This window comes from Macrobrachium nipponense, chromosome 9 (assembly GCF_015104395.2).
Source record: "Macrobrachium nipponense isolate FS-2020 chromosome 9, ASM1510439v2, whole genome shotgun sequence".
Classification (NCBI taxonomy): domain Eukaryota; kingdom Metazoa; phylum Arthropoda; class Malacostraca; order Decapoda; family Palaemonidae; genus Macrobrachium; species Macrobrachium nipponense.
The window spans coordinates 73707448-73717105 of record NC_061110.1 but is presented as its reverse complement, the minus strand read 5'-3'; the positions used below and the strand labels follow the sequence as shown (position 1 = coordinate 73717105).

General features: G+C 37.6%; 1 long non-coding RNA gene across 1 annotated transcript in view; it reads right to left on the bottom strand.

The window, feature by feature from the left end:
* The window catches only part of LOC135218402 (uncharacterized), a 26829-nt gene extending 19977 nt beyond the window's left edge, over nucleotides 1-6852 (bottom strand). The window contains exons 1-2 of the long non-coding RNA XR_010315312.1: nucleotides 6612-6852; nucleotides 3227-3311 (exon numbers count right to left, since the gene is read on the bottom strand). This is a non-coding gene — a long non-coding RNA (uncharacterized LOC135218402). The remainder of the gene's footprint in view (nucleotides 1-3226; nucleotides 3312-6611) is intronic.
* Between the last annotated feature and the right edge of the window lie 2806 nt (nucleotides 6853-9658).

Below are 9658 nucleotides of genomic sequence, written 5' to 3'. Positions count from 1 at the left end.
AGTGCTTGTGCAATCCCCCATAGTGACTCATTCAACCCCACAGCTGTGCTCCCTTAGAAGATAGCTTGGTTTATGAGCTGTTGTTCCCTATGAATTGTTTGTGTTCAATTTCCTCCTCTTTTCAGTACAGTAACGTTTGAGTCATAATTCAGTCCTTCTTTGCCCTCTGAGGAATCGTACTATTTATATTAAGCTCATACACGGGCCACCCCATCCCCCACTGCACGTGTATTTATATGTTGTATATTTTGCAGTTCTACTGCAAAATCCTGCGGTGAAGGTGGATTCTTCCGTCCTTCTGCTCTGGGCCCAAAATTACACGCTGTGAATCATCTCACGTGTCCTGGACAGGTGTTCATTGCTTCCAGCTATGAATCTATTATCTGGCTCTGGGTGAGGGTCATTAGCGTCCTTATGGGCACCTTGAAATCAGTTATGTCAAGGTGTAAATACATTCCCCTGTAAATTCCACTCTCGGAGTTTTCTTACGATTTTTTCCTTAAACCTGTATACCTCTTCCCCTTCCCTTTGTAACTTATGTGGTAACCTCTAGACCGATCTAGACAAAATTTGGCACATGGCCATCATTTGATCTAACTTAGATTACAGGGTAGGTTTAAAATCCTTACCCCTTCCACTTCCCCCATCCATCGTCTCTTTATAACTTATGTAATAGCAGCTTGATTGATCTAATCAATATTTGGCAAGTGGCCATCTTTCGAACCAACATAGGTAATAGGGTAGGTTTCAAATCTGTAGCCCCTTCCCCTTCGACCATCCCCTTTCTCTTTGTAACTTAAGTGATAAATAACCTCTATGGGTTTATCATACATCGTTTCACATCTCGGTACTATAGAAATATATACTTGAAAATGCTTTTCTTTCCTGTGATAAATAACTCTGTAGTAATGTTGGTGTTTAGGTTTAATGAGCGGGGGTGGGGGCTTAGGTTTTGGGGTGTGTGTTTAGGTTGTGTATTTAGGTTTAGCAGCGAGTGTGTTTAGGTTTAGTGGGGGGGGGGGGGGGGTGTGTGTGCTTAGGTTTAGTAGAGGTGTTTCAGTTAAATGGCATTAAATGGGGCAGTTAGGGTGAGGTGGGTGAATACCAACAGAATACTCTGGTATGAAAACTATTTTAAATTGCGTGCCAAAACTCACCACCCACACAGCAACCATCTCAGTGAACAACATGAAAGCAACAGGGTTACGCCATCATGACATCTGTGTTTATCAGGTAAGAAAATTGATTTTTGGATGCCTGTTGTAATTTTTCAAGTTCTCATATAGTGTCTCACGTCCATGAAGATGGTGCAATTGTTTCTAGTTAAGTTTCATTAAGATATTTAGCCATATTGACATGTTATCAAGTGAAATGAAGTGTGTTCTTTCGAAGTGACTGCCACAGCACTGTCATGGAAAAAAAAATGGTGGGGGAACTACCGACTGTAAACATGCTGGGAAATATCAACCCCCTACACAGATGCGTGAAATTATTAATATTCTGAAATATTTTGAAGTTTTTGATATTTTGAAATGTTGAATATTTTTTAAATACACAACAAAAGGCGGAAAAATGTTTTTTTTTGTGGAAAGTTCAAGGTGATATTTAGTGAATTGTGATGCAATATCAGTGTCATTATGCTAGTAACAAGTAATTTTTATTGGGTGGGTTCAACTCTACCTATTCATGTGTCTAATGTCATTAAGTCTTGCCGATCTACCTTACTGCCTTATTGGAAGATTGATTATCAGTGTCATTATGCTAGAAACAGGAAATTTGATTTTAAGAGGGTTCCCCCAACCCCCGGTCGGTGTTTTCGGAACACCGACAATTTCCTGAAAATTTTTAAAGTGCAAAATATGACACTTATTCTCTGAGTTAAGGATTTATAAGTATACTAGGTGGGGCATGTTGTGCAGTTTGTTTTGGGCACAGTATGCACTCTCTCAGGTACAAAATGGATTTTTTAGGCATTTTTTTACTAATAGGTCGGTATTCACCCACCTTACCCTACAATGCTAATACCTAGATAAAATGTACTGTCAGCACAGTAATACCTGAGGGACAGTCACCACAGTAATGTCTGGATGAAATAGACAGTCACCACAGTAATACTTGGATAAAATGTACTGTCACCACAGTAATACCTGGATAAATTCACCACAGTAATTCTTAGATAAGAGGGAGAAACAGTATAGTAATACCTGAATAAATGGGACAGCCACCTCAGTAATATCTCATAAATGGGGCAATCATCACAGTAATATCTGGATAAAAGCACAGTCAGAACAGTAATACATGGATAAAAGGGACTGACAGAAAAGTACTGCCTGGATAAATGGGACAGTCATCCACACAATAATATATGGGAGACAGTCACCACAGTAATGAGTGGATAAAATGGGCAGTCACCACAATAATACCTGGATAAAATGGGTAGTCAGCTTAGTAATACCTAGTAAAAAAAACAGGCTGCACAGTAATGCTTGGATAAAAGGGACAGTCACCACTGTAAAGTCTTGATAAAATGGACAGCCAGTACAATAATATCTGGGTAAACGGGACAGTCAGCACAGTAATACCTGGATAAAAGTCACCACAGCAACACGAGGATAAATGGGACAGTTGCAACAATAATACCTGGATAAAAGGGACAGTCAATATAGTAATACCAGAATAAATGGGACATACAGTACAGTCATAACTGGATAAAAGGTATAGTCACCACAGTAATTCTTGGATAAACTGGACAGTCACCACAATCATATGTGCATAAATGGGAGAGTCAGCAAAGTAATATTTGGATAAAAAGGACAGTTAGTACAGTAATATCTGGATAGAAGGGACACTCAACACTGTAATATTTAGATAAAAGGGACAGTCAGCACAGTAATTCCTGTATAAAAGAGACAAGACTGTACACTAACTTAAAGGTTAGTTCAAATGTACTGAATTTTCTCTTTTATACAAGAATTACTGTGCTGACTGTCCCTTTTATCCAAATATCACCTTTTGACTGTCCCTTTTATCCAAATACTACTGAAATTGTAAATATATAGGCATTGCATGCAAGTGACCTGAGAAAATGGATGAAATTATGTGACATAAAAGACCCTGGAGTCACCCTTAAACCTAAACACAAGGCCCAAAAGGGCTCACTTTAAATCCCTTCACATTTAACTTTATCTAAAATTTTATGCCTTCAAATACAGATACTTTATCTTACCTTTATTTTAGAAGTTTCCTTTAGTTACATTGTAAATTATTGGGTTTAGCAAAAGAGTGCAGTCTGATTGCATGTTGGAGGTTTTCTGGAAAACAATTGAATCACTGTTATTTTAAGGTTTACAAATCTAAATTTGTGCATTTAAATGTGCATTTTAAAAAAGGCAATGCATTCTAAATTAACTTTACCTAAGATTTGTCATCTTCAGATACAGATATTACATCAACTCTATGCAGTTAATTTAATATGACCACTTCATACTTACATAACCTAGGGTGGTAGCCTAAGTTTCATGACAGCCTATCTAAACTCTTAGTTTTGATAAAAGATAACAAATTCCTTATCAAAATGGCATATACAAATTTCACTGGCTACATTTTGGACTTTACCCTAAGTTAGAGTGCTGGACTATGGTCCTAAGCTCTTATGTAAATAACTACAGGCAGTCCCCGGGTTACGACGGGGGTTCCGTTCTTGAGACGCGTCGTAAGCCGAAAATCGTCGTAAGCCGGAACGACGCTTGGAAATATGTCTTAAACTAATAAAAAGTTAGTATAAAAACCTTACTTGTAATCCTTTGGTTACACTACATGTTGTTTCCTGTAGTTTTATGTACAACCTGGAGTTATTTTCATAAAAGAATGCTGGCATTGCAATTCCTATCTATCAAATATGCAAGTGGGCTAAGAAAATGGCCCCATATGAAGTAACCCCTAAGCTAGGGTGTTGGCCTAGGGTTGTAGGTTCTTGCTTACTCGTCTATTTTGTGTACAACCATGAATATTAATAAATACCTTCACATTTCACATTATCTTAGATTTGGCACCTTCAAATACATATATTGCATGCAATTTTATGCTGCAGCTGAATATGAAAATTACGCTTAATATGGCCACGTTCCCACCTACCTAACCTAGGTCAGGGTAATAGCATAAGGTTAATGACAGCAGCTCTTCCCTAAACTCTTCTATTTCGTGGAAATCATGAAAATAACTACTAAAACTGCAAATATATATGTTGCATGCAATCTTATGCAATTGGATATGCAATTGGCCTAAGAAAATGGCCACATTTGAACTAATTGCTAAGATAGGGTGCTGGCCTGGGGTTATAGGGTCTTGCATAAATTATTCAATTTTGTGTAAAATCATGGAAATGACCACTGAAATTGAATATACAGATGTTGCATGCAATTCAATGCAATTGAATATGCAAATGGCCACACAGGAACTAACCCCTTAGTTAGCGTGATGGCTTAAGGTCCTGCACTCTTACCAAAACTCTTTTTTATGTAAAACCATGAAAATGAATACCTAAACGCTTATATTTCATGTAAACCATGCATATACAGATGTTGTATGCAATCTTATGCAACTGAATATGCAAGTGCCCTATAACATGGCCGCATTTGAACTAACTCCTAGAGTGCTGGCCTACAGTTGTAGTCTCTTACTAACCTCTTCTATTTCATGAAAAAACCATGAAAATAACTACTAAATTGCATATATAGATGTTACATGCAATCTCATGGAACTGAATATGCAAGTGGCCTAAGAAAATGACTGCATTTGAACTAACACCTTAACTCTTTCATTTTGTGTAATACCACAAAAATAACCACTGAAATTGCATACATGGGCATTGCATGTAATCCTATACAACTGAATAAGCGTGTGGCCTAAGAAAATGGCCGGAATGAGTGATATAAGAGGTCCTGGACTCACCCCTAAATCTAAAGACAAGGCCCAAAAGGGCTTAATTTAAATTTAAGTGCCTCCACATTTAACTTACTCTAAAACTTTATGCCATGAAATAATATTATCTTAGCATTATTTTACAAGTTTCCCAAACTAATGGTTTAAATCATAGGGTTAGGTATAAGAGAGCAGTCTGATTGCCTGTTGAAAGTTTTCTGTAAAAAAAAAAAAAAAAAAAAAAAAAAAAAAAAAAAAAAAAAAAAAAAAAAAAAAAATTAATTTTGCGCATCAAAATCATAGGTATTTTAAAAAAAGGCAATGCCTTCACAATTTGATAACTTCAAAACACAGATATTGCATGCAACTCTATGCAACTGAATATGAAAATTGCATTTAACATGACCGCCTTCATACTTGGCTAACTTAAGAGTGGTAGCCTAAGGTTCATGACAGCCTATAAACTCTGTTTTAAGTATAAAAATAAAAACAAATCAGTTAGAAATCCCAAATATAGCTAAATGTTACTGGCCACATTTGAACTTATCTTTTAGTTAGGGTGTTGGCCTATGGTCGTAGGCTCTTACATGAACTTCTCTATTCTGTGCAAAACCATGAAAATAACTACTAAATGCCTTCACATTTCACTTTATCTAACATTTTGCGCCAGCAAAACTTTATAATAGTTGCATGACAAGATTCTCGCTGGTCGCCAACCAGGCCAGGTCAGGGCACATGGGCCCTAAGTGAGGTTAGGTAGGTAAGATCTGGTTAGGTCTGGACCTAGCATTAGTATAGAAAAGATAGCTCTCTCTATATATGAGGAACCTGTCCCGGTTGACGGCTGGCAGGAATCATGCCACACAACTATTGTAAAGTTTTACCTTTGCGCCTTCAAATGTAGATATAGAGTAGTAGTTTCTAATGCAACTGAATATTAATATTACATTAAACCCGGCCACCTTCATACTTATCTAACCTAACATGGTAGCCTTAAGGTTCATGCTGCAACTGAATATGCAAATGGATGGATGGATGGATTATGAAATTTAGGGAAAAGCCCAAGCACTGGGACCTATTATGGTCATTCAGCGCCCGAATATGTAAATGTCTAAAGAATATCGCCGATTTTGAACCACCCTTACGTTAGGATGATGGCCGAAGGTTCTAGGCCTTTGCCTAAACTCGTGTTTTGTGTAACCCATGAAAATAACTAAGCGGGTTCACATTTCACTTTACCCAAAATTTGTATTGCATGCTATTGTATTCAAACTATGAAAATTGCATACTTACGTAAGCAAAAAAACGAATTTGTACTTACCCTTGAGCTAGGGTGCTTGGTCTTACATAGGTCCTAGGCTAACTTTACATTTCAAAGTTAAATTAAGGAAATAACTACTGAAAGTGCATAGGGTAAAAAACCGCATGGTACAGGGGTGGACCATGTACGATCAATGTGTACAACCCAGAAAAAAAGTATATTAAAACGCGTCCTGACATCGGAGATGGGCATCAGAAGCGACTTGTTGTTGGTGAGAAACGGAGCTAAAGACCTCTACTCCGGTGTCAGGACGCGTTATAATGTACTTTTCTTGGGGTTGTACACACTTGATCGTACATGGTCCACCCCTGTACCATGCGGTTTTTTACCCTATATAAGTAGTCGTTGCGGGTCGGATACTTTACATTACCTTAATTTCAGGTGTTTCCCGAAGTTATCCTGACGCGGATGTTAAAAATCTGAGTGAATACGGGCATGGCAGTGAGGTATGAAGATATGTGTTCCAACTTTCAGCAGTGTTGTCACATCAGTATGCCACAAAGTCGCAACAGGAGCCCTCAAAATTATAGCTAGATTCCACGAAAAGTAGGGTAATTCTAGAGTGGTTCCGCACGGACTGCAAGGAACGCAACCAATGATACGACATCCACTAGGGAATGGGGCGTCCAATGTATTTCGCCGTGTTTAGTACTGGCCCCTGGGGATTAATTACAGTCGTCCGAATAAATATTACTCAAAATTCTTGTTCAGGAGGTAAAACTGCATAGAAAAACCGCAACTACCATAGTCTAGGCCGCCGCAGAATAGTACCCTAGATCTACCAAAATGAGAGAGAGAGAGAGAGAGAGAGATTCTACAACGGAAAAAAAATCATCGTCGTCATTATCATCACCTTGACTTCTAGACATCGATAGACTGGTACTAAGTAATGATACTGAGCCTTGTCGAGATGAGTAAACTGCCATTGTTCCAATGGGCTGCACTGTCGATTTGGGTATTTCATAGTTATGGCAACAATTTCCAACTCCTGTCAGACCACCTCTTATAGCAAGAATGGCATCAGCAAAAGCTATACAACGGTTACGAATACTAATATCGACGGCATTAAAGGAAAGCTGTGAATTTTTGCAAGTGGTTTCAAATTCATAGCCTAGATTAACATTCGGGTCAACATAGGAAATAATAGGTCAATGGGTCAATTCTAGCACTTGGAATAGTCATTTTTCGGCTTGTTGCCTGAATTAGATTGGCCAGATCAAGTAGCACTTTTGTAGGAGCAACATTTTCTCAGTAAAAATATTGAACACAACGCTGGATATCTTGCATGGGCGTAAAAACAACGGATGAAGCTTTTTAACTGGTTCAATATACATCTTATATAACACTTCCGCACAGTAACGCTTTTCTGACAATCTGGCTATCTCAAAAACGAATACGGGCTACAGTCGGGTCCAAAGAAATCCATCTAGTGTCACAGATTCGGGGATCGGAAGAGGAGTCTTTCCGTCATTTATTGTTTCATCATACAGTTGGGAATACGTGCCTTTTAGAAGAATTTCCAAACCAATTACGTATAAGTTTCACGCACCATAAAATCACTATCTCTTGGAAGTGTTTCTCCCGCAGAATGAGAGACTGCACGCTGCAATGAGTGACAAACACACCGAATCATTATATAATTATCGAATTAGGTAGTCCAAATTCAGCAGAGTTCACACACACCCTTGTTTACTCATGTATTTACGCTTGCATTATCAGCACCTACTCAAGTAGTTTTCGTGGGCCAAGGCTAACTTTTTTCAGTAACTTTACTGTAAGTTCTTACTAAAGCACCTAACAATTACTCCCAGTAATTTGACTACTGATATGTCGGTCGATTAATCAATCAATACACTGTACTTTGCATCATTAATGTATATCTTTCAAACAATATATAAAATGTGGGTCAAGTACACGTGCAACAATATTCTTACACTTTGTTCTAAGTAATTTCATGTTCTTGGCAGGTTTGCTTTAACAAAAAATGACCTTATACGTTTCGCTTCAATGATCCACAGTCAAAAAGGCAGTATGGGCTGAAAAAACATAGTTTGCCCTCCTTCTGCTTCACTAGCTGAGCTACCGTGTAAATAAATGCGTTTTAGTGAAATTCATATATTTTTGTTGTTGTTGTCTTGTACTTGAAAATGTGCCTTTTCGAAGCCATGTGCTTACGCAAGTCTCTAAGCTTAGCTTTAATTTCACTTTCGCAATAAACAATAGTCTTTGGTTTTATCAGTTTCAACAGACATTATCCAGTCTGTCAAATCGGGTAGAGTCCAAGCTTTTCCTGTAAACCTGTGGTATTTCGTTGCCATGCTGATTAACGCTGTTTCATTCGGTGTTGGTGATAATATACTGATGATATGTAACTTTCCGACGGAAAGCTTACGGTGAGGTAGGGATTACATATTACTACACAGGAAGAGTGCGGGACGCTGCAAGATTTAACCTAAGCAAACTCTAGGGGCCGGGCCAGGGGTCGGCAACCTTTTGAACACGCTGTGCCAGTTAAAATTAATTTAATACATTTTTTTTAAGTACCTTGCGTGGCCAGGTTGCATATTTTTCAAGCACTATATAGATAATATACATATATCCTGGGGATAGGAAAATTAAAATCATAATTGTACTGTAATAGCCATTGTAATTATATTGTATTTTCCTGAACATGCATACAATAAATGTAATTCAAATATAATTTTTATTTATTTATTTTCTGCATCTATTATTGTCTGTAACAAAAACTATTTTAGGTTTGAAGTTTATACACTTAGTATTAATGCGATCCTTGCCCTTGCTTTCCTTTGACCAAAGTTGAAATTTCAGGTGAATATTTCGACACCTTGAGTTTCACGCAACCCTCAGAGTGATCCGTTGTAAGCCTGCTGCGATGAGGGCTGAGGATGTGCTTCATTTGTGAAAATATCTGCTCACATTGATATGTGGATCCATACGCTGATAGCAGTGCAAAAGCTACTTTCTTCATGCAATTGAATTTATCAGGTAGTTTTGAATAGTTTTATAATATCATAAACATCCGAATATCGTTCGTCAACAAACGAGCTGAGTTGATTGTCACAGGCTATTTTCCAAAGCTATCAGCAAGTTGTTATTTGAAGACATGTTTTAGAAATATTTTTATTTAAAAAATGCAGGCTTTCTTTTTAACCTTTACCTTATATCCCTCTATCTTTTAAACAATCTGAGAAAACAGTAGTTGTTTACTAGTAAATGCGGTACTACTATAGTATGAAATCTACCGAGCTATTTTCAACCTGCCAAAAATTAGGATGCTATCTACCAAACAACCAAATTAAGCCCTATGGCAATTACTTCCTCAAAGTATATACAAAACTATTTAGTCAAAAGTGAGGTATTTATCTAATTTGTATGACCACAACCCACTTGAGACTT